The 25619-nt window shown below is 36.8% G+C and overlaps 1 long non-coding RNA gene across 3 annotated transcripts; it reads left to right on the forward strand.

Moving 5' to 3' along the window:
* The first annotated feature begins 249 nt into the window (after positions 1-249).
* LOC117673758 (uncharacterized) lies at positions 250-9839 on the forward strand. 3 transcript variants are annotated; one of them, XR_015734531.1, is made up of 3 exons: positions 250-720; positions 8646-8734; positions 9417-9839. It is a non-coding gene; the product is annotated as an uncharacterized LOC117673758 (long non-coding RNA). The 3 variants fall into 3 exon arrangements; XR_004593561.3 differs by lacking the exon at positions 250-720 and adding an exon at positions 734-1689; XR_004593560.3 differs by lacking the exon at positions 250-720 and adding an exon at positions 2174-2360.
* Positions 9840-25619: the final 15780 nt, after the last annotated feature.

Consider the following 25619-nt stretch of genomic DNA (forward strand, 5'->3'; position numbering starts at 1 on the left):
AACACTGGAGTATTTAAAGGATCTCCTCACACAATGCAGCAGCACCAATTTTTAAACAATCTCTGCTCAAAAATTTTTAAACTGAATGCTCATTCAGTTTAGGTCTGCTGATTCTTAATTGCCAAGAATGCTTTCAAACAAACCATCCCTGGCACTGCCAAACCAACACAGCATGAGAGAGGTTTTTTTTTAATGGTATGAAAAGGAAAGGAAAGGGAAATAGAAAACATAGCTAGGTTATAAATGCTACATGACAATGCTTGGAGTCTGATTGGGTTCTCTAAATGAGTCAAGGAGAATTGTAACTCATCTGGAGACCATCTGTGATACCTTTGTTTGGGAAACAGATTCTTTGCATTGGCATCTTTAAGTGAAGTTTAAGAGTTGGAAATTGTAAGAGTTGGAAAAGGAAGATAAAATTCATATTTTCGTTCTATTCTTTTTTGGTTATTTGAGAATAGAATATAACAAGAAAGAGAAGGAAGACAAGGAGAAGTCTTACATTTATGCATTAAGAGACACAAGCAGAATTCAAATTGGCTGGGAATTTCACAAAACTGGTTATGTGAGTTATCTTTGGATTGCCTATGGCCAGTAACTCAAGCAGCAACTTGAACCTGAGTTGGGTAATTTGAAGTTACCGCTTGCTAATTACTTTGCTGTACCCAAGACAGAAAACAGAGGAAAAATACATCAATTTGCCTATCAACATTTTTCTGAGTAAGTAAATAAACTTTGCATGCTTTTTTTCTGAAGTTATATATACAAAGAGCCCAATATTAATGAACAACAAGAAAATGATTTCTGGTGCGGTATCTGATTATGGAAATGAAACATTAAATCCACAATTTGGTCAAAGATCTGCAGTTCTTTCTAGATTTTCCTATCTAGTGTTTGTGAATATAAAATAATAAAATGCAATTTAGGATAATAATATCATTTAGCAGATTACCAGAAGATCTAGGCTGGAAGAATCCTAATAACTACTAGATGACAGAAAAGAACTAGTATTCTATGTAACTTTGTTGACATCTGGTAGTCATGTGGATTTTTCTAGCCCAGATTCAGTAGCCCTACTGAAATTTATGTAACGGATTAATTTTACAAAAATGACAAGGCAGTATTGCTGGAGAGGGAGGGACAGAGGAAGAAGAAAGAGGGAGGAGTACATAGATACATACACTGTATTTCTTTGGAAATATATCACACTTTATTAAATGAATTATATTATATAAAGACTTGGCTCTCTGGAAAATGCTGCAATTTGGCGAAAGGTGGAAAGAAAGACCAGCAACAAGGTGGATGGATTGGGTTACAGTAGTGATGAATGCAACATTGGAAGATCCAGGTTAAGGGTAGACCATCATAGCAAATGTTTATCTATGATTTCTAGGAGCTGAAAATGATTTTTATGACAATAACCAATCAACTCTATTAAACAAATATAGAATTGCAGCCACAACATTTGATAGACAACTACCACAAATGAGTTATTGATCTGGATTATTTTCTGGTTTTTATTCACCATGTTTCCTGGTCTCCTGAAACCATGGTACTTCTGGAGCTGTTGTCTAAGACCAGTTCAAAGGATTGATCCAAGATCCAGTTGAACAAGTGAAACCACCTGCCTCTTCTGAGCTAGGAGACCTATCCCAACAAGCAATTTTGGTTTGGTTTAACTCTTGTAAGGTTAGCAACTTCTTAAGAGCTGAATTGCAAGTTTTAACTCAGTAGAGGGCCTTGATGGGCTTCTTAAGATCACAGTGGCTGGGCTCCAGTTCAGTTTGGGGGATCAGAGGATTTGGCTTCAGAGGGGTTCAAAAGGTTTCTCTTTGAGATAAGCAAAAAGCTGTCAAGTGATAAATAAAGCTGAGGACTCTGTCTCTCTCTAGTCCTCCAGTCTGAGGACTCTCAACTCTCTACAGTTGAGTGACTTCAGCCGTAGATGAAATGAACTGACAATTGAAATTTTCCTTCTTTTATGAGAATTTCTTCCCTGAGGCTGAAATATTACTAGGACAGGTAGCTCAGGTTGGAAACTGAAAACAGATCTCAAAATTTGCTGCAAAACAAGCCACACCCACAGTGATGTCTGCAGATGGGGGGGGGAATAAAACATCTGCCTCTTTTGTACGTACTTTCTGACATTGCACACACAGACAAAAGGGGGAGAGCTTGTGGTGTGAAGCCACAATAGTGCTTTTGTTATTTTGTTAAAAACAACAAGCGGCTGAAGATACTCGATCTGCCCATATATGTCATACAGCCCTACCAGTCAACTGTTGTCCACAAAATGCTTACAGCTTGAATCAGCTGCTTCAGACAAGCAGGTTCGGGGAAGCATAGACCTTGTGTTCTAGGTAAGCTTTTTTGCATTCCAAAACAATGGAGGAGGATGTTCTAGCCGCAGAATATTTAAATGATTCTGCTCAATTTTTAACAGGAAATTGGGAAGAGAGAGATGCCCTATATTATCCTTTTTTTCCCCTGAATTCATATAGTTTCATGCTAGGCTTGTGGGATTCAGTTCGGTAATCAAGCCAAATCAGAAATGCTTCTCCAAAGAATTTTGAAAATTACTGCCTGGAAGATCCTATTGTGCATACGTGTGTATGCCTTTACATAAGAAAGGATTTATTCAGCATTGCACATGTTTTATTGTGCCTGGATATTGTAGCCAATGAAGATAAGCATAATTCAAGCCAAGCCAGCACATGTTTGGGGCTAGGCTTTCCCACATGATGCATTGAGTGAGTTGGGCTGGTTGGGAATGAATTCAAAAGATAGGAATGTGACTCACAAGTAGTACAATTTTATTCCGTTGGATAAATGAAGTCCTGGTTAGGCCGTATAATATGCTCTTACTAACCTGATTCCCCTTGGGTAGATAAGACTGGGAACCTCACTGTTCCCAATTAAAACTGTAGGTCAACCATCTAGGGAAGGCTGGGCAGGGAGAGACCAAATCTACCACATTTCTAGCCTTCAAAGGTAGCTTTTGAATTAACCATTCACTTGGAAGCTCTTCACTCGCAGCTGGAGAGCAAAGTATCAACCAATCCTTTTCTTTAATTACTTGTCTTATGAGAGACAAGAAAACATATATTCTTCTCAGTATGTGCAGACTGTCTTCCTGTCAACCCTATCCAAGCTGGCTCTCTAGTAAAGAAAGGATGAGGGTCACTCTGGAGAATCCTTTCATCCCATTCTTCTTTCCGGCTGATGCCCATCTACCACATAGGTCTCACCTCTGCCTCTCCTGCCTACTCCAAGGGCTCTGTCCAGCCATGGAGTCTGGGAGCCTCCTCTCTCCAGGTGTCAGCCTCCTCTTGGTCACTCTCGTGAGACAATATCTGTAATGCGGTAGCTTGGTGGCTCCGGGTTGACCAGTTTTGCAGACATTAGGCCTAATGTCAGCCCTGTCCCAGCTGGCTCTCTAGGAAAGAAATACGCTTGACTCCATCTGAAGGTTACAAGGATATTTTTACTAGAAACAACTGGATGCAGCAAAAGCAAAGCCAGTTCTGAAGAAAATCCATGCAAATTGTTACCTTGTTTCAAACCCTTAGTGGTCTCCCCTTCATTAGTCCATCATGGTAGGATGGCAGCTGGCTGTTTTGAGAACAGGACACTTTGAGAAGCAGTTAAGATTTCATTCCCAGGTCCTGAGTGCCCCAAAGTCCTTGAAGTGACCAGATTAAACTGGCTCACACCTCTGCTTCCTGTTTGTCTGGTCTCCCCCCCCCTCAGTTTCCCCTTTTTTTCAACAAGTACTCTTACCCCTCCCCACCACCACCACCACCATCCCTCTCCCTCTCAGGATTGTGGCAGGCTGCAGAACAAGTGCAGCTTGACGTTTCTTTTACCCATAAAAGGCTATAGCAAGCTTGTGCAGATCCAGAATAGATGGTCTACATCACAGCACTTGGTCTTCTTGATGAACATGTTCTAGAATTTATTTCTGCTAGAAAGGAAAATTCTGTTGCTTCACCACAGCTGATAAATCCTGAAAGCGTGTCTTTTTTATACTATTGTAAGAGTTAGGTTTTTTTTAAAAAAAAATCAGTACTACTGCTAATAAACTCTATTAAATGAAATGAATTGCCGGAGTACAAATGTGAAATTAAGCACTTAAATAATCTTAGATGAGCAAGATTTATGTTCTTTCTCTAGACACATGCACACACACAAATACACACAATCTTTCTTTTTTTGAAAATAATTTTTTATTTTAAAACAAAAACAAAACAATTACAAACAATTACAGACAGTGTGTCGATCGGTTAACATTCTTTTGTGCTTAATCCCATTTCCAAAGTACCAATTTGTGATAAAAGCTTATTTCTCATAAAAAAGAACTTCACATATTTTAACTTTACATCAACCTCATATTTCATATTTCATCTCCATGTTTTATTGTCTATCCATTGATAAGACAAATCCCATATCAAATAATATTATCTTCCTGTTCTCTAATTTCAAATGTCAATTTACTCATTTCAGCACATTCCATAATTTTCTTAATAACCTCTTCCTCAGTAGGTAACTTCTCTCCTTTCCAATTTTTAGCAAATACGATTCTAGCCGCTGTTAGAACATTCACAATTAAATATTGCAATTCTCTATTATATAGTTCTGGTATAATCCCTAATAAAAATATTTCTGGTTTAAAGTCAATGTGTTTGTTTATCATTTTTTCCAACCACGTGTGTATCTTCGTCCAATATCTCTTAGCTTCTACACATGTCCACCACATATGGTAGTATGATCCTGGAGTTTGATGACACTTCCAACATTTCTCCGATTTATTCTTGAACATTCTGGCTATCCTCGTCGGGGGTAAATGGCACCTGTAAAACATCTTATACAAATTCTCCTTATCCTACAATGTTGTAGACATTGTCATTTTATAATTTTGCGACCACAATTTTTGCCATTTCTCTAAATCAATACCATGACCAAAATTTTCCCCATTGCTATCATTGGTTCTTTAACTTGTTCTTCTTCCAATTTTACCTCTAGCAAATATCCATATAATGTTTTAATTACATAGTCATCAGAACTCATTAAAATCTTATCTAAGTTAGTCATAACATTGTAAAAACCTTCTTGCTTAAGATCTTCTTCATGTCTAGAACGTATTTGCCAGTAAGAAAACCAATCCATTTTAAGACCTTGTTCCTCCAATTCTTGCTTCGATTTAAGTTCACCCTTTTCATCCATTAATTCATTATATCTAACAATTTGTTCCCTTCTAAATACTACTGAATATGAAAATGCTTCTATTGTAGATATCCAGACTGGAATTTTCAAATAATGTTGCTTTTTAATCTTCTCCCAATTCAGTAAAAAAGCTTCATGTAACTGATGTCTTCTAAAATACCCCTGTATTTTTGTTCCTTTATACCACAAGAAAGCATCCCACCCTGTTCTGTCCCCGTCCCCACACACACACAAACAGCCAGCCGGGGGTTAAAGAAGTACTCGGCACACACAAGGTTCGTTATCAGGAACTTGGCAGCAATACGATAACCGTCTGCCAAGTGCTTTACTACAAGAAGAGGGAGTGTTCCTCCACCAGATAACACCAACTAATACACACAGTTTTCAAAACAGTCCAGCTCAAACATGAAACCTTCAGCAGATCAGGCGTTGTACAAAGTGACTAGCCAGAAGTTAGCTTTGTCCATCACAGAGTCTAAATGGCCACCACACTCTCTTATATAGCCTGTGGGGTGTGGTCCAGTGACTCAGCTTAATCCCTGGCACGCCTCCTCATCTGCTGCAAACGTTTATCTCGCCTTCGTTGGCGTGGATCCAGGAACAACTTATCCCCCTCATCGCTGTCATCGGAGACACCTGGCTCCTGGTCAATCTCCTCTCCCTCGGCAGACACCTGAGGCATTGCCAGAGAGGAGGGGCCTGGAGAGGGAGGCCTGGCCGGCTCCTCTCCTTCATGTTCGGAGCCTTCTTCCTCCGATAAGATGGGCTCGGGGATCGGAGCCACAACACACCCCATCAACAAATCATGCCCTTCTAAATTCAATAATCTAGTATTTCTCAAAGTTATACATTCTTTAATCCACATCAAACTTGTTGCTTGATAGTAAAGTTCCCAATTAGGCAAACCAAAGCCTCCCCTCATTCTAGCATTTTGTATCAACTTTAATTTTAATCTCGCCTTCTTTCGCTGCCACAAATACACACAATCTTATTCATTTTTAACAATGCAAATAAAGGTCATATCTTTAATCTAACCTCACTGCATAGACAATCCTAACCTTTCATTATAAAATGGGACTTCAAATATTGCCTTTTTCTTCCTACCATTGATTGTCCTGCCCTCTAATTTTCCTAATGAGCACCAACATTTATTTCCTGGCACTGATATTCTTAATTTCTATCCACATCGGAACAAGAAAGCTTTTTATAACAAGACTGAGAACCTAATATCTATGTTATTGAGAGGCACCTTATGCAAGATGTTCCCTTGACCCTTGATGACCCATGTTTGACTACTTACCTGGTGTACTGATTTTCAATGAGAACACATGCAAAAAAAAAAAAAATCAGGTACTCAACTTTCCGCTCATTTTTCTTCCACAATGTCCCTTAAAACAAAATTCTGAAGATACATAAGAGCCCCGAAGAAATATGAAATATTGTATGCATATCTCCAAGCTTCAACTGAAAATGTGAAAACACATTAATACGACACATTTACCCTACAACCCATCTCAAGCTTGCAATCCAATTGCTGTAAATGCTGTTATGCCTAGAAGGCAATCTTTTTTCAGAAGCTGCAATAATTTCACAGGCTATAACTGATTTAGTTCCTTTTCTGTAACATAACAGCCTGGTTTATAATGTTATTGCTATCTGTTTGATCATAAAGTGTGCGACATTATTTTCTTACTTCAGACAACATGGCTCCAATTTTGATACAGCATTATTTAAGCTGCCAAAACCAAAAGATTAAAGAATTAAATTCATTTTATTTGTTTATTTTTATCTTGCCTTTATTATTTTTTATAAATAACTCAGGTAGGCAACATGCCTAATATGCCTTCCTCCTATTTTCTCATTGAAGACATCATTTTTAAGAGTTCGAAAAAGCATAAATCAATAACAGTCTTTGGATTTCACTTCTGATGTAGAGTTTTGTAAAATTTTATCCCCAGCAACTTTCATCTGTCACACAGAGTTGGTTTTCAGTTCTCTAACACTAGCAATTTCACTGTTTACGAAGCAGCAGCACAATAGCTGTTAGACCAGAGATCTAATATGGTTACTCTGGACACCAGAATTTATTTATTTGTTTTATATTTCAAATTTCTAGGCCAGCCATCCCCAACCTCTGAGCAGTTAACATGCAGTATAAAAAGAATAAAACAAAAGTGAAACAAAACCTAAAAACAACATTTGGAGGGGCCCATAGTGCTAAAAACAGATATAACGCTTCCAATCGTTCTAATCCAGTGGTTCCCAACCTTTTTTTGGTCATGCCCCACCTAAGCATCTCTAAAATCATGATGCCCACACACACACACCCCGTGACATATAATTCTTACTATTCAAAAAGTGAACTCCTACTCATGCGGAGGAAGCCTAAAAGGCCATTTACTTGGCTTAAACAAGTTTCCAAATTGCCCCCGTGGGGCGTGGGCCCCACATTGGGAACCATTGCTTTAATCTTAGGCTTGGGAAAATACCTGTGTTTTTAATGCTGTTTTAAAGGCTAATAATGTGGGGGGTTATGCAAGAGGTGTGGTGGCCTAGTGATGAAGATGTTCATCTTCCACTCAGAAGGTTGAGAGTTCAATCCTGGGTAATGGCAGATGTTTCTCTCCTAAGGTGCAAAGAAAATAACTGCTGTGAACTCCGTGTAACATCAGGAAGGGCATCCAGCTAGTAAATGCTCAGCTCCATCCAGTTGCCCCGATTCTACCCTGAATTAAGAGATTACAGGGTTGTGAAAAGTTTTTTTTTAATGGGGGGGCTATGCAAATCTCCAGGGAGATGCTAGTCAGAGATTAAGTGCTGTAACAGAGAAGGTCTACCTTCTGGGTTGTCCTAGATGGCATTACTTAATTGACAAAACAAAAAGAAAGCCAATTCTATCAGATCTTACAGACACAGGCAGAAACCATCATTCAGGGATCCCTTTCAGGAACGATAAGAATCAAATACTGATCAAGTTAACAGCATAAAGAATCCTGATCTTTTTAAAGAACAATATAATATAAATGGAACAATAAACTATTGTTTTCATTTGTAATCATAAATAATTAAAATGTAACAATAGGCAATTAATAAGTTCAATTCTACAACAAAATTTTCTATATAATCTGCCTACATGGCAGATGGACCATGTACTTGTGTATTATGTAGATTGAAGGTAGATAAAAATAGTGAGCAATGAGCTCTAATTATTACATGACAGAGGGCAGTGGTTAATTTAACAGAATTTTGTAATCTTTTGGAAATCATCATCAAGTGTCAAATAAGAGGAAAACAATAATTTCCTTTTCTGAATTCTCATGGAATTAATTAATATTAGAGCATGTTTAAATTCTTGTAGAAATATATATATAAACCTGGCAGGGAGGAAAAACACAGATAATGGATTCTATTTTCTCCATCAGGCAGCACCAAAATACTGGAATATTGAAAAGGAATATTATTAAATCTTCCAATTGTGATGTTGGTAAAACATCAGCTAAAATAAAGACTGGTGAGTAGAACATAAAATGATAACTGACATAACAATAACTTAAATTTTCCTCTAGATCTGCATAAAAAGTTTGCTGTTTCAGCTTAGAAAGGTTTACTTGACCCCCATGAAGGTCAGATATTGGGTGGGTAAAGTGCACAATTCTAGCTTCAAATTAGCACCTGTCATTTATGATCCATCTTTCTAAGACTACATAATATCTATATGAATATTCTATGATTTTGAATAATGAAGACAACATTTCTTCATTCCTTAAAAGAAATTGATCAATACTACATATATACTGCCCTCCCACATATTAAAAGCTGAAGTCTGTTTAAGCCAGAGTAAAGATAAGAGTAAGAAAGGTGTTTGTTCCCTATATTGGCTCTGAATAGTAAGTTTTGATTGGACAAAGAAAGGCTGAATGAGAAATGAAAATTGCAACATGGAAAAGACTTTAAACTTCTACAAGGTCCCATGATTTGAGGCCTCTGTTTAGGGAAGTAGTAGAGAGACAAACCTGCTCAAATTGGAATTCTCATTTGTGTGGAAAAATAATGAACATGGCAGAGGATGCGAATCACTGCAAATACTGAAATGCCTAAAAACCTTGCTTTCACCTTCTCCTGCTTCTTCTTTCCCAGCCAGAAGAGAAAACTAAAGCACAACCAGGTTATAACTTTTTTTTCTTGCTTCTTAGGAAGAAATAATGAATGAGAGAAAAATAGAAGAAAAAAAAAAACAGAAACTGTTCTAAGAAGTCATTAATTGTTTATAAGTAATTTGGTTCATGTTACTTTTTGTTCACATAGTTTTCTCTGTCAGTTGTTTTGATTCTAGTTGTTGCAATTGTTTATCTTGCTGCCAGTAACACATATTGTGTGCATGCTAGCTGGAAAATTTTGTGAGTTGAAGTCCACACATCTTAAAATTGCCAAGTTTGAAAAACATTGTACTAAGTAAAAATAATTCTCAATACATTAGTCTTGTTTTATAGTGTATGTTAATTCTAATATAGAAGGATTTATTACTCTAGGCTGCTGTTAAAGTTATATGGGAAAGACAAAGTAGTACAGGCCTAATAGGTATGTTTTTAATAAGAGTAATAAATTATATTGTACAAGGATGAGTTTATTGTGATTCTATGTTGTATTTTCTATGTTGTATATTCATATTTTATCTCATTTTCAGTAAAAAATAAATTTAATGGATTCAGCACAGGAGAAAACACGATCAATGGGAGGCATGCAAAGTAATTGAGAGAAATATTTGGAACATACGGTATTATTTGATTCATGAATGGTACTCAAATTATAGAGGACAATAGCAGATCTAGCTACCTTAACTTTTGTTTTTTCTCCGTTCTGCTAGTTTAGGAGGCAATGAAGAAGGGACTCATTTGGCTAAATTAGTCAGGAATCAGAATTTCTGCAACCGCTTTTATTTTTATTCATGAAATAAAACTAGTCAACACACAAAACTAGTCAAATATTAAGCAAAACAAAACCACAATATTTTACAGCACTATAGCACTTTTTTCTTGTAATTTTAATTTTTTTAGATATTTTCTTTGCTATTCCCATTTTTCCTCTTTTCCCTGTTACTTTTTTATTTCTGTTTTAATTTTTATTTTATACTTTACTTTTTAAGTAGGTAGGTTTCTTAATAAAATTTAAATGAAATGAAATGCATTAACTTTGTGAACAATTATTATTGTATACTTTTACTATCACTTGTATTGGTTGAAAATTTTTTACGTTATCTAATTTATTTAGTTTAAAAAAAACTTAAGCATTATCTCAGCTTCTTAAGGGCATATTTTATGCACTTTGAAAAGCAAAATAATAGAGGAATAAAATTCATTTTAAATCATGGCCTCAATTAATGAAGCCAATCAATATAGAAGATTGCATTTTTTACAAGTAAAAGCCTTAATACTGCATATGGCAGACAGAACTACATAAGCCAATAAATATTTGTTCCCTTGTTTACACCCTGATTTTTAAAATTCTGCACTAGAAAACCTTACCTCAGCAAATGTTTAATCTATCATGAATTCTGGCTTCTGTCCAGAATGTAACATTTTGCCTTGCCTGAAGTGATTCAGTCAAGCTGTTGTATTTGAATATGGAGTTACAAGCATTGCTTGCATTTAAAAAGACACCCTTGTTGTATTTTGCTGTATTTATAGAATAAGAAGAAATAAGAATACTGACTCATGTAGACGCACTGAAAAACATGAGCTCATGCTTCTGAACTCCCATTTTAATTACCTTGCTAATTTGTGTTTAAATGGTGTAATTCATGCTATCAGAACAGCCACCCATTAAGATCATTTTTAGAGCTGCTGCCAGAGCAAGCCCACTCCTGTTACTCTTCTACCAGCAGGGCTCTCGTTGCCCCCTCACGGCATGGCAGAAGGGAAGCCGCATAAAGGGGCGTTATGAAAGCTGCTAAGCTTTGAAATGGGGACAAGGCATTCAATATCAAAGACACATTACAAGTCAGGGGACAGACAGCTTATCCCTTACCTGTTCTTCAGCAAACTAAAGTGAAAACAAATAAGCAGGATAAAAAAAAACCACACCACAAATTCTATTGCTATTATACTTATACAGGTAGTGCTTCGACTTATGAACCCAATTGAGGCCAAAATTTCTGTTGCTAAGCAAGTCAGTTGTTAAGTGAGTTTTGCCCCAGTTTACGACCTTTCTTGCCACAGTTGTTAAGTGAATCACCACACTTGATAAGTTAGTGACCCAGTTGTTTTTTTTTTTTTATTTGATTTATATGCCCCCCTTCTCCGAAGACTCAGGGCGGCTTACAATGCTTTAAGCAATAGCCTTCATACTTTTGTATATTTATACAAAGTCAGCTTATTGCCCCCACAATCTGGGTCCTCATTTTACCTACCTTAGAAAGGATGGAAGGCTGAGTCAACCTTGAGCCTGGTGAGATTTGAACTTTGCAGTACTTGCAGGCAGCTGATGCAGTAATTGCAGGCAACTGATGTTAATAACAGTGCTTTAGTCTGCTGCGCTACCAGGGCTCTTCAAAAGTTAAAGTGAATCTAGCTTCCCCATTGACTTTGCTTGCCAGAAGGTCACAAAAGGAAATCACGTGATCCTGAGAAACTGCAACCATCATAAATACATGCCAGTTGCCAAGCATCTGAATTTTGATCATCTGACATGGGGATGCTGCAACTGACATAAGTGTGAAAAATGGTCACTTTTTTCAGTCTCATTGTAACTTCAAACAGTAACTAAACAAATGGTAATGTCAAGGACTAGCTGTACGTTAGCAGAATTACTTGCCAACTTTCTCAAGAAATAAAGATTCATTTAAGTTACCCTGGCTATATTAGAATTAACATTGTTGTAGCAAAGATCCAGCCTTGAGTGAAAGGCTGGAAGTTTTAAACTCTAGAAATGCTCTATACCAGGGATGTCAAACTGGCAGCCCACGAGCCAGATGCGCCACACATAGGCCACATCCACCCCGTGAAACATCACATGACAACATCATGATGCCGTGAGTTTGACACCCGTGCTCTATGCCATAGCTCCAATGCTTGCCTTGCTAGGAGCCTTAGTAGTTATTGCTGCCACCACCCATATTTCAGAGAGATGCCTTACTTAGTGTCTCTCTCCCTATCCCTGGCATATGATAAAGAGAATTTGTTATTCGTTATCTGCCAATAAAACAAAAAAGATAAATTTATAGGCCACTTCAGGTGGGTGACTAGGGAAATCAGCCACTTTTCCTTACCTCCTGGGCCTGAAAACAATTTACACAAAATTCCAAAAGATTAGCTTATATAGAGACAAATAATTAAAACTAAAAGTCAAGAAGTTAAACTTTAGCTAACTTTTTCCTATTTTTCTAGAGACCAAACAACTCTTGAAATGGAAATTATCTCTGTGCCAATTCGTTACCTGAAAAATAACTTTGCCCTAAAACTCCCAACGTTCATCAGAGGTTGGAGAAGAACCATGGCTCACTCATTCTCCCCCACCTCGGTGCACTACTTCTTATTCTTTTTTCCCCACAGAATTCTTCTTCAGTTGTTTTGAAGACAAAACTCATTCACCTCTAGCAAAAAAAAAGATTATCAGTCCATACACGACCTAGGCATTCAACTATTCTTCTTGCAGTTGTAGGATATGTGAATGAGATGAATGAATGTAGATTGAAACTAAGAAGCGAGAGGCTGTCAGCGTATATGAGGTAGTAGCAGCTTGCTTGCTCATTCACTATAAGTACCGTAAATTATTAAGTCATCCTTTCTGTTATGAATATCAGGTACAAGAAATCAGGAAGCAACCAATGAATACAGGTATATTGCTTCAGTGGTGGGTTGCCCCTGGTTCGCACCAGTTCTATAGAACCGGTAGTAAAACCAGCAGGAGGCCCCACCCACTGACCCTGGCATCATGAAAATGCTTCTGCGCTTGTGCAGAAGCACATGCGCGTGCGGCCCCATTGAGTACCAGTATAAAGGTAACTAGAACCCACCCCTGTATTGCTTGCTAACACTCCCTAAAAGTATTTAAACTACCAATGGTCAAAGCAAATTGGCAGTAGATAAGAGTCAGATATATGAGTAAGATCGAACAGGGAAGAGTCAAAACACAAATAAGAACATACATTACTGTTGTTTATTTGACAATATATATTTGACAAAATGTATATTTGAAATCTTTGTTTACATGTTTTGTTCTGTATGTTTTGTTGTCACTAGTTCTGTTTTGTTTGTACTTTTAAACAAATAAAAATTTATTTATTTTTTTAAAAAAAGAGTCAACAGAATTCAAGGTAGGCTGGACTTAAGTTCTGTTACAGGCACAAGGGACTTGAGACTGATGAAGCACTTATACTTATATTCACCCAAGGACACGCTTCTGGAAGAATTTTAGGAACTTAGTAATAATTCAGATGAATGATTTCCTTATGTTCTCTTCCTTTTCTCCATACATTAAATAATAATATTTACAACAATATTTTGCAAACACCTTGCAAATTTTAGGTCATGCAAGTTATCTTGCTGGTTATCTCAGGACAGAAGCCTATAGATTTTCCTATGGATTACTTTCAAAGCCACTTCAAATAGGCCATTCATTATGCTATGCATTCTTGGTGGTATCAGAATGTGTATTTTGCTTGCTGGAATGTAACAAACAATGATAGCCAACTAATCTAAAGCATCCATTCTATTTGCACTTACCTGGGAGGAAAACTGATTGAAGGCAAAATAGGATTCCCAAACATTGAAATTAGAACATAACCGTTAGCCAGAACTATATCACATCACCAGCAAATACATTTAGGTAATAGGAAAAAGAAAATAAAATAATGGGCACTGCTTTCTTTATTTCACATTAATATTTTAATATTCATAATAAACCTCAAAGACAGATGAACAAATTGCATAAAAAGCAAAATGAAGCTTTTTTCCAACTCCTGCTGTCATTATGTTCAGCATTGTTTCTCAGCAAGGAGTCTCTTCTACCGCGGAGACTCCTCAGACAATTTAGAGCCACCTTCTGTGGAGAATATGCAAATATGGAAAATCTCTCTCCTTGTTTCAGCAGTTATAAGAGCACAGAGAAAGTGAGAAGCAGGATATAACTTTCAAAGTAAGGTTAAATGTAGAGCCTCCCTGACCCTTTCACCACTGATACCAGGTTCATGTGAATCTGGTTGTGACTATAAAATTTCACATGACTAGAAATGTGGGAGCATCTATGAAAATCAGTCTCCCCAAAAAAACATCCTAATGAAATAGTGAGTGAGATGAAGCAGTAATGTAGAGGTGGAATATGAAAACAGACTAGAAAGTAAATCTGGGATGAACAAAACAGATCAAAATCAGTCTCAAAAAGCCAAGATGAATGAAGAATGAATGAATGAATGAATGAATGAACGAACGAACGAATGAATGAATGAATGAATATGAAGTAGCAATGGAGAGATGGAGTGTGAGAATAAATTAAACTAAGGATGAGCAAAAATAATTCAAAATCAAAACAATTCAAACTCAAAACAGCTGGCTCCAATCTAACAAAGTCTTTTAAAATTATTCCAAAATGATTGGAACAGCATCAGAATATACCCAGTCATTTCAGTGTTCTGAATATGAAATGTTTAACTGAGAAGTACTCTTTTCCTGAGGTATATTTGTTAATCAGATTGGCCTTAGTTTTAGTGGACTCTCTAGAAGGGCCTGAAAATGTGGCTTTGTCATCTGACCTGGGGATCTGGTAATGTGGCCATGGAGCTGGAAAAATAGCTGTCTTGCTAGGGACACTGAGTGCGCTCTCCCATAGATTTTTTTTTCATGTTTTTTAATTGCTTTTCATGTTTTTACTTATTTTTGCTGCTATGTTTTTAGTTATTTTGTTGTATTGTTTTTGTTTTTAATTTTGCACACTACCCACAATCATATATGTGGGATAGCACTATACAAATTTATGGAGTAAATATCCTGTTTCCCCCAAAATAAGACATCCCCTGATAATAAGCCCAATCGGGCTTTTGAGTACATGGTAATAAGGCTAAGCGCTTATTTCAGGGTTCAAAAAAATATAAGACAAGGTCTTATTTTTGGGGAAACACAGTAGATAAATAATCCCACCAAAATGTCCCTACCACATGTTTATTATAAGGTAATAATGCCATGGGAGAACTATGTGACATCTGGTGAGCCACAAAATACCCATATTATTAGATGGGGTGGAGGGACATCCTAAGTGGTCATTTGGGAACTTGGGATATGAAGACTTAAAGAGTTTAGCCAAAAGTCCAGCTTTAATTGTGTTACAATTGAAAATACCTAACTTGTTCTCTGTAAATATGTATATTTGTATATATGTTATTGTGTGATGTCATTATGATCCTTTTCATTGGTTCCTACTTACCTTTTGCCCTGCCTCCTCTGTATATAAGTCGTTGCTCCTGTCAGAACCTCAGCTGTCCAAATGTAATCCTGAGAAAGACAAGAAATAAATACCTTTGTTATAAGAAAGGCTTCAGTCTTTTATATTGGGTCTGACCTGAATAATTAAACAAGTAACAAATTGGTAGCAAGAGGATAGTTTGGTAGGCCCAACCAAAAATAAAAATGCAAGAATCACAAAAAGACAAAGAAGACGTGCCACTAGATATATAACAAAAAGAATGGCAGCCCAGCTGACTCCTGACAAAAACACACTAATTGAAGACATGAAGAAACACATACCATTACAAGAAAATGAACTGCTAACACAATACAAACAGCCACTAGCTGGAACAGAAGAAACCCCCTCAACCTCAAACAAAGAAGGTGAAGTAAAAAGAAAAATACTAGAATTAATAGAAACAACTACAGATAAATCAAATCTGCTTGTGAAAATCCGCAGCATGATAAACAATCACGGAACAGCAGCAGATAACGAACATAATAAACAAGAAAAATCCAAGGTAAGAAAGTCAACCCCTGACTACAAAAACAACACTGAAGATGGCGATAGTTTCCCGCCTTTTTCATGGCGGCCATCTTATCCACCTAATACTCCCAAATGGCCGACCAATCATTAAAGGAATCCCAAATTTTAAACTACAAAACAGGAAACAAAACCTACCAAGAAGATGCCTACCCGAGTCCAGAAATAAATAAAAAACAACTATTTAACCAATACAATACTCAACCTACTGAACTTGAAATAGATAATGCCATGCAGGTGTTAACTGCAGCATTCGGGACTAAACTAAAAATACCAAACAAACAATCAGAAAATGAAAAAGAAAATTCTAAACTAATACCTACCAAAAGTCAAAAAGAAATAAACTATCTAAAAGAAGAACTAGTCACCCGAGAAAAGACGCACTGGCAACCATACTTACCTGCTGAAGAACACCTTGCTGAGCGACCCGACTTCATCGCCAATAACGGCCTGCTTCGAGCTCCGCTTCCTGACCGCATCGAAGATCATGGCCGACAAGCCTCCGGTGGATTTTTCTTCAATCGCTGCAACTTCGGAGACTTCCCGACCAGCAGGACAGCATCCCGGGCATTCTTCAGTCACCAGAGGCCCTCCGGAAACAAAGCCAAAGAACAGAAGGCCGACTGGGACTTCATCCCGGGAGCTGCAGGCACAGGATCCTCCCTCGTCGACTGCTGGGGAAGAATGAGGACTGAGCATGCGCAGAACGAACCTGCAAAGAAAAAAGAAGAAGACATAAATACAAGTCAGCACAGATCCAGCCAGAACATAGAGATAAGTAAATACAGACATGCATCTACCATACCTAAGCCTTATTGCGAGTATGCTAAGGTCTTAAACCATGGACAGCTCCTGAACATAAATAACTTCTCACAACACTCAGGAACACTATCTACAGACTTTATAAAATTAAAATTAGATGGAAGCAACTTAATGGAATGGAGCCAGTGTTTACAAATTATATATTTGAGAGAAAATATTTTATTCTTTATTGATAATCCACCTGACAAGCCTTGGATTTATGTAATAGACTGCCGCCATCATAAGGCTTATTATTTATTAATTGCTTCTATTTCCCCAAGTATCCTTCCTAGTATTGAGCATAATCTAACCGTATCTGAAACATATCAAAAATTATTTAATTTGTTTTATAGCAAAAGTGTAGCCACAACCATTAAAATTTCAAGAGATTTCTATTCTGCCAGACTAAAACATGATACATCTATGAGCAAACATATCCTAAATCTGAATGCAACCAGAGCAGATCTCATCCAAAGGGGAGAAAATATTTCTGATAACACTATGAAAAGCATTATAATCAATTCATTAGACCACAGCTGGGATAACTATATTACTTTAATTGATAACTTAAGTTTAGAACAAATTACCTTAGAAAACCTTACCAATAAACTTATTGCTGAAGACAGACTTAGAAAGGAACGATTTGTACATCAAAGGGAAGGTAGAAATCAAAAAAGAACAGATTTTAGAGTCAGAAACAGATACCCACATGAATGCTCAATATGTGGATCTGAAAGACATCAAAAAAGAGACTGCCCCAAGAATGCAGAATATAGTGATACATACCATCACAAAGATAGAAGAATACATTTCCTAGATAGAACTTCTCCTGACTACAGATATAAATGCAGGGAATCACCACATTCTAAAGAAAAACAAATATACAGAAACAACCCTAGGGAAAACAAAAAAGGATCACTATATGGAATAAATGACAGTGATACATCAACATCAGATTCACTCAACACATGGCTCTTTGATTCTGGAGCCACATGTCACACAACTCACAATAGAAAAATATTAAACAACTTCACAGAAAAGGAATATTACATAAAAGTAGCAAACCAAAACGAAGTCCTAGTAAGAGGAGTAGGTGACACGCATATAAAAGGTATAGGAAAAATAGAGGGGGTGCTATTTATACCCGAAATTCCAAATAATATATTGGCAACTCTAAAACTAAGCATAGAAAATGAAGTAGAGACCACATTCAAAAGTGGAAAAGTATTTATGACTAAAAACAACAGAAACATTGGCAAACTATTCACAAATGAAGGACTAACATATCTATTACCACAAAATAACGAATTAATCTACGCAAACTATCAATTAAAAAACAAAGAGGCAGAGCCAGATAGTCATGAAGGGGGTAATAATAATATACCAACTGTTGAAACTAATATATCAGAAAATTTACACAATGGTAAACCTATACACGACAACTGTACCCATTTACTCCACAAAAAGCTAGGACATGCAAGTTTTCCTGTCATACGGAAAATGTTAGAATGTTCCGAAGACTTAAAAATAAAAAATTGTAAAAATTATTTGGAATGCTCCGTATGCAATTCATCCAAACTCAAAAACAAACCTAAGCCCAAAAAAGCCACTCGCACCACACATTCAATTTTTCAGCTAGTTCATATGGATATTGTAGGCCCAATGAAACCTTCAATTAAATATAGGAAAAGATACTTGCTCACCATAGTCGATGATTACAGCAGGTTTGGGTTTGTGTACACCCTTAATCATAAAAGTGAAGTTTTCAAAAAATTTAAGGAATTCTTTAAAATGGTAGAAACACTACATAATATTAAAATTAAACAAATAATGACCGACAGAGGGTCGGAATTTTTATCCAACGAATTTTCAAATTGGCTAAAATTACAAGGAATATTACACTTTAAATCTTGTCCCTTCTCCCCCTTTCAAAATGGAGTCTCAGAGAGAAAAAATGGTTTGCTACAAACCATGGTTAAATGTGTGTTAGACGATGCTGGTTTAAGCCAATCATTCTGGGCTGAAGCCCTTACTTATTCCAATTATACTCTAAACCGCTTATGGTCAAGTACACTCAACAAAACTCCATATGAACTCATGTATGGCAAAAAACCAAAAATTGGACATTTACACATATTTGGCGTAACTGCTGATGTATATATACCCACACAATTGAGGCGCAAAGGAAAGAAAGTATCCAAAAAACTAATATTTATGGGGTACGAATCAGGAACCAAGGGATATCGCTTCATTGATAAAAATAACCATTTCATTGTATCCAGATCTGCAGTGTTTCATGAACATGCGAATTGGTCAAAAATACACCTCAACGAGATATATCCAGAATCAAAAAACACTACACACACACACACAGAACATTATTCAAAAGATACCAACCCCAAAATTATAACAACAAACAAACTCAAATACCCAAAAATAATTAATGATGAATGGAAAAAAGGACATCCCACGTTGAAAGTAGACCAATTAACTGAAAAAGAAACTAAATATATGCATAGCAATGAACAACCTCCAAATAGACCCATTAGATCTAATAGGGGTACAATTCCTAAAAGATTAGATGATTACGTACTGTCTATCCATGCAAAATATCTGACTCCCAATACATATGATGATATACTCAAATTACCTCTAGAAGAAAAAAATAAGTGGGAGGAAGCAATGAAAAAGGAGATGGATAGTTTGAAGGAACTAAATGTATACTCACCAACAGATCTACCCACAGAAAAGTCCCCCATTGGCAGTAAATGGATATTTAAAATCAAAGAGCTAGAAGATGATAAATTCCTATATAAAGCTAGGTTAGTAGCTCAAGGGTTTGCCCAAAGATTTCCTGATGACTATGGGGACACATACTCTCCAACCGTTAGATCAGAAAGTGTGAAAACAGCATTGGTACTAGCTTCCATCTTAAATTTAGACGTATATCAGTTTGATGTACAAACTGCTTATCTACATGCTGATCCTGATAAAGAAATTTATGTAAAAGCACCCCCAGAAAAGAATACAAAAAAAGGAGAGATTTGGCTATTGAATAAGAGTCTTTACGGATTGATACAGTCTGGCAAACGGTGGTATGAATGTCTATCAAAAATACTTAAAGATAGGGGTTTTATAGCTACTTCATCTGATTTATGTTTTTTCACTAAAAGAAATAATAATTCTATTGAATATGTTTTGATTTATGTTGATGACATATTATATTTTGGACATGATAAAATTAAATGTGATGAATTTGCTGAACAATTGGGTAAACATTTCAACTTAAAAATATTAGGAAAGGTAAACAAATATTTAGGAGTCCAAATTGATAAAACCGATAAGGGGTTCAAATTGTCCCAAAAAGATAAAATTATAGAACTCATACAAAAGTGCAATATGATAAACTCAAAAATTTGTGAAACTCCCATGTCAACCGACTTCCATAGAAACATGCACAATGAACACGAGCCATTCAAAGAAAACACTTTATATCGATCAATTATTGGGTCATTATTATACATATCTAATTGGACCAGACCTGATATCACCCTTGCCGTTAATTTGTTGTCAAGACATGTAAGCAATCCTAACTTATACCATTGGGAAGGAATCAAGAGAATTCTGAGATATCTGAAATCTAGCGTTGATGTATGTCTATACTTAGAACCATTCATTTCTGAAAAGCCAACTTTGACCTGCTACGCTGATGCAGACTGGGCTGGTGACCCAAAGAGCCGAAAAAGCACCTCTGGATATGTTTTTCTTATAAATGGTTGTACGGTGCATTGGTACACTGGCAAACAAAATTTAATTGCCACCTCTACAGCAGAAGCCGAATATGTTTGCCTATTTAAAGCAGTCAATAACCTAACCTGGTTTGATGATTTGTTATCTAATATATGGGATGAACCTATTTATCCAATTATCATCAATGAAGATAATAAAGCAGCAATAGATATATCAGCTTCCGAGGCAATAGGCCAAAGATCTTGACATATCGATATCAAATACAAACATGTGAGACAATTATCGAGTATAGGATTTATTAAAGCTGTTCATTGCGATACTAGTGAACAAATTGCTGACATTCTCACTAAACCATTAGCAACCAAACAACATGTATATTTAACTTCTAAACTTAATGTACATATATAATATTAATAATTTACTATTGGTTAGGTATTTTAGAGGGGGATTTGTTACAATTGAAAATACCTAACTTGTTCTCTGTAAATATGTATATTTGTATATATGTTATTGTGTGATGTCATTATGATCCTTTTCATTGGTTCCTACTTACCTTTTGCCCCGCCTCCTCTGTATATAAGTCGTTGCTCCTGTCAGAACCTCAGCTGTCCAAATGTAATCCTGAGGAAGACAAGAAATAAATACCTTTGTTATAAGAAAGGCTTCAGTCTTTTATATTGGGCCTGACCTGAATAATTAAACAAGTAACAAATTGTACTGAAAACTTCATAGGGTGAATGGCCCAACTCACTGTGTATGACTGGCATCAGACCAAGAGTATCAACCATAAATTTAATACCTATGTCTCAAATATTTACTCCTAAGAGTTCATTGTTTGTGTCCCCACATGTCACTTCCTCACCTCTTTAATATACTTATTCATGCTGTCTATATCAGTATGATATAAGGTTAGGTGGGATTTAATATTTCTAGTGACATAATGGGCATGAGAGGATTACAGTATGAGTCTCACAAGTCAAAACTGAACCCTTTTCCAGACTTCGATTCTACATAATGACCCTGAAGTTTACACTAACATTTTCCCTTTGCAGGTAGGTGAGGCCTTTCTGAGGCACCCAGGACTTCATTAGGTGGATTTTCTTGCGTTTTTAACACATTGTTTGACTAAGACCTTAGTCATTACCTGGAACAAGGGGGCCACAGAGACTTTAGTTTGGATCGGGCCTATACAGATTCCCTGTGCACCAACCTCATTGTGCACCTTTGTTTTCAGAGGCCCTCTGGAGGATGAGGTGACAGAAAAAACTTCCAGAACCTATACTGTAGCAATAAGGATCATGAAAAACCCCTTAGATACATGTGCCTCTTGGTTGGTTAGGGGTTTCCAGAGAATGGGCATGTGGATGGATCTATACAGTGGTAAATGAAGAGAGTCTATGGCCCTCAAAGAGGTGGTGATACACAAACACACACATCAAGAGGCCATCTTTGGATCCAGCTGGTCTGGACAATTTTTATCCAGTCTCCAGCATTCCCTTTTTAGAGAAGGTGGTTGGAAAAGAAGTTGGCCTCCAACTTCAGAAGACCTTAATTTTAGTGGGTTACCTGGATACTTTTCAGTCAGGATTCAGACTAAAATGAGATGGGTTTGGTCCTGCTTATCAATTACTTGTGATTTGCTTGGGATGGGAATGTACAACTATTCTGGTTCTTTTATCTCAATGGCTCCAGATACCATCAACCATGGTACCCTTCTGCACCTACTTTGGGGGCTAAGAAAGAACATCTCTGGGGCTGTTTCAAGTCAGTATTTGTTGGAGAAGCTTACTTGTGTCTATGGACAGTACCTTATCTTCCCTACCTTTCAACACATACACCAAACCTGGACTATATTGCACAATGTGGAGTATTGCACATATGTAGATAATACCCAGTGATACATCTTCTCTGCCCCCAGTCATATAGGAAGCCATCAAAATTCTTTCCCAATGTCTGAAGGCTTTGAAGGTTTGGATGGGCAAATACAGCAAGATTAAATGGCTGTGAATCCTGGGTCCCACATATCCAGGAACTGAAGCATTTCCATCTTTAATTCTGGATGGAGTGGCACTGCCCCTTTTAGACTCATGTGTGATGTGAGAGCAATGGCAACTGTGATCATGGGGGCCTTTGTATAGCATGCATCAGTTACATCCATTACTGAATTGGAAGGTATTCCTCACGGTCATTCACATTTTAAGTCACTTCACAATTGGATTATTGCATTGCAATACACTCTACATTGGTCTACCCTTGAAGACCACTCAGAAGCTTCAGTTAGTGCAGAATGCAGTAGGTAGTTATTGCATGGGTAGTTATGTGTTCACCTCATTATAATCATATGAGACCACGATTCTGTAAGTGGCACTGCCTCCTAACAGACTTCTGTGTGCAGTTCAAGGTGTTGTTTGTCACCCTTTGTCGTACATGGAATAGAATAGGGCCACTTTCTCCCAAGAACATCTGTCCCACCCCACACATTCCAATAGCATCCTCCCATTTTTCTCTTTTAAACATTGCCATCATATGGAACCTAGGAAGTGTGCTGTTTTGTTGCTGCCTGATTTCTGGAATCTCCATCCAATATGAAACCAGTGCCCAATTCTATTTGCCTATAGAAAAACTGTTAACTCCTGGCATTTTCCCCAGATATTTGGATCCAGTTAAATGCAGAATCAGATTGGTCTAAGAGTTAAATCACTAGGCTAGAAATTGGGAGACTGTGAGTTCTAGTCTCACCTTCACTCACCATGAAGGCCAGCTGGGTGACTTTGAGCCAATCATTTTTGCTGAGCCCACAATGTCAAGCTTAAGCAACAAGCTGGCAGTCAGTCCCTGTTGCCAATGGGATCAAAATTCAGTTGATCTGAAAAATAATCTGACCCTGCACTTGTGAGAAAATACTAGGAAGTGGGGGTTGAATCAAGTTGAGTGAATCCCCTTTTGGTTGTCTAATTATCCTATTTAGCTGCCATATTGTATTTTATATATTGTTCTTTTTTAACATATTTTTGTTAGTTGCACACTAAGAGTCACTTGGTTTGAGTTAGATGGCCCTATTATAAGTCCATGAAATAAACACCTTGCCATGTCTTTTTATTGTATTTGCTATTTTAAAATACTGAGATTACATAATGTTACCTGCACCTCTGAATAGCTGAATTTCAATGTATTTTAAGGGCATAAGGTTGGGAAATCGTTGTTTTTTGTTCCCAATTAAACAAGGTCCAAGGACACATAACTGAATTTGTTCTTGTTTGTTTTATCCTCATTTTCCCCATTTCTTATATTCGTTTAACTCTTCTTTTCTCTCTCTACAGAGTACAGGTAGTCCATGACTTACAATCACAATTGAGCCCAAAATTTTTGTTATTAAGCAAAACATTTCTGAGTTCTGCCACATTTTACGACCTTTCTTGCTACAGTTCTTAAATGAATCACTGCAGTTGTTAAGTTAGTAACAAGGTTGTTAAATGAATCTGGCTTCCCCATTGACTTTGTTTGTCAGAAGGTCACAAAAGGGGATCACATGCAGGACACTGCATTCGTCATAAATATGAGTCAGTTGCCAAGCGTCTGAATTTTGATCATGTGACCCTGGGGATGCTTCAACAGTCGTGTGAAAAACAGTCATAAGTCACTTTTTTCGGTGCTGTTGTAACTTTGATCGCCACTAAACAAACTGCTGTAAGCCGAGGGCTATCTATACATGGAATATCAAATGCAAACATTTCTTGGGTACAATTTTATTTTGGATTATTTGAAAGAAATAACATGAATATTGACTGTGCAACAATAATAGAGTGATATCTCAGAGTGACTATGAAAGAAATGCCACCTACATTCCCTTGACTAAGTTTTGTTTCTAATGATGATGATTATTTCCTTGCAATTTTATTAATTTTTAAAGCAGGAATGCATTATGAAAGAAATGTGAAGACTTCCATAATTACTCTTTCAATACTTGAGAATCTAAGGATATAAAATCTTGGAAATACCATTGGCCATTTGGGCCGTCAAATCCCCTGCTAAGCATAGAAAATCAAATTAAACCAACCTTATACAAGCTGCCCAGGTTCTGCTTAAACACCACCACTGAAGGGAGCTCAGAGTATTTTTAATTAGCTCTTCTGTGTATATTCTCTCTTATGTTAGGACATTTTTCAAAATGGAATCAAAGTCTATTTTCCTATAACTGAAATCTATTCTTCCACATCCTCCAATTTAAACAGCAGGTCTTTCTTTCAGAAGATAACTCAAGATTGTTATCACAACCCTTCTCAGTCTTTTCTCAAGGTTAAACATATCCGTCTCCTTCAATCTCTTTTCGTGGGATTTCATTTCTAATCTGATCGTTCTTTTTTCTGAAACTAATGCAGTTTCTGTAAATCCTTCAAGTGTAATACCTAAAAGTGGACTCAGTAAGTGAGGTGGGCTTTGCCCAAGCAATATAAAGTGGAACAATTACTTCTGTGATTTTAACACATCATACCACCAGCTCATGCTCAGTTTGCAATCAACTATAATGGCAGATCTTTTTCACAAGTGTAGTATTTATTTCCATAAGGTTTTATTGTATGTTTGACAGGATTTTCTTTTATCAACAATGTAAAAAAATACTGAAGGAAATTTTCCCAGCCATTACACACTACCTAAATCAATGATAGCAAAACTATCAGTGTGTCAAAGGTGATCCACCATAACATTTTGGATGACACACAAGTGTTTACCAATACCCAACAACAACTATTCTCCAAAGCATGCCCTATTCTATGTGATTTTCAGAAGCTGTGGAGAGGGGTGGGTTCTACTTACCTTTACTACCAGTTCACAACGGAAACACACGTGCTTGCTTGCTTGCACGCAGG

The sequence above is a fragment of the Pantherophis guttatus genome, chromosome 5 (genome assembly GCF_059756535.1).
Source record: "Pantherophis guttatus breed Tessera chromosome 5, ASM5975653v1, whole genome shotgun sequence".
Classification (NCBI taxonomy): domain Eukaryota; kingdom Metazoa; phylum Chordata; class Lepidosauria; order Squamata; family Colubridae; genus Pantherophis; species Pantherophis guttatus.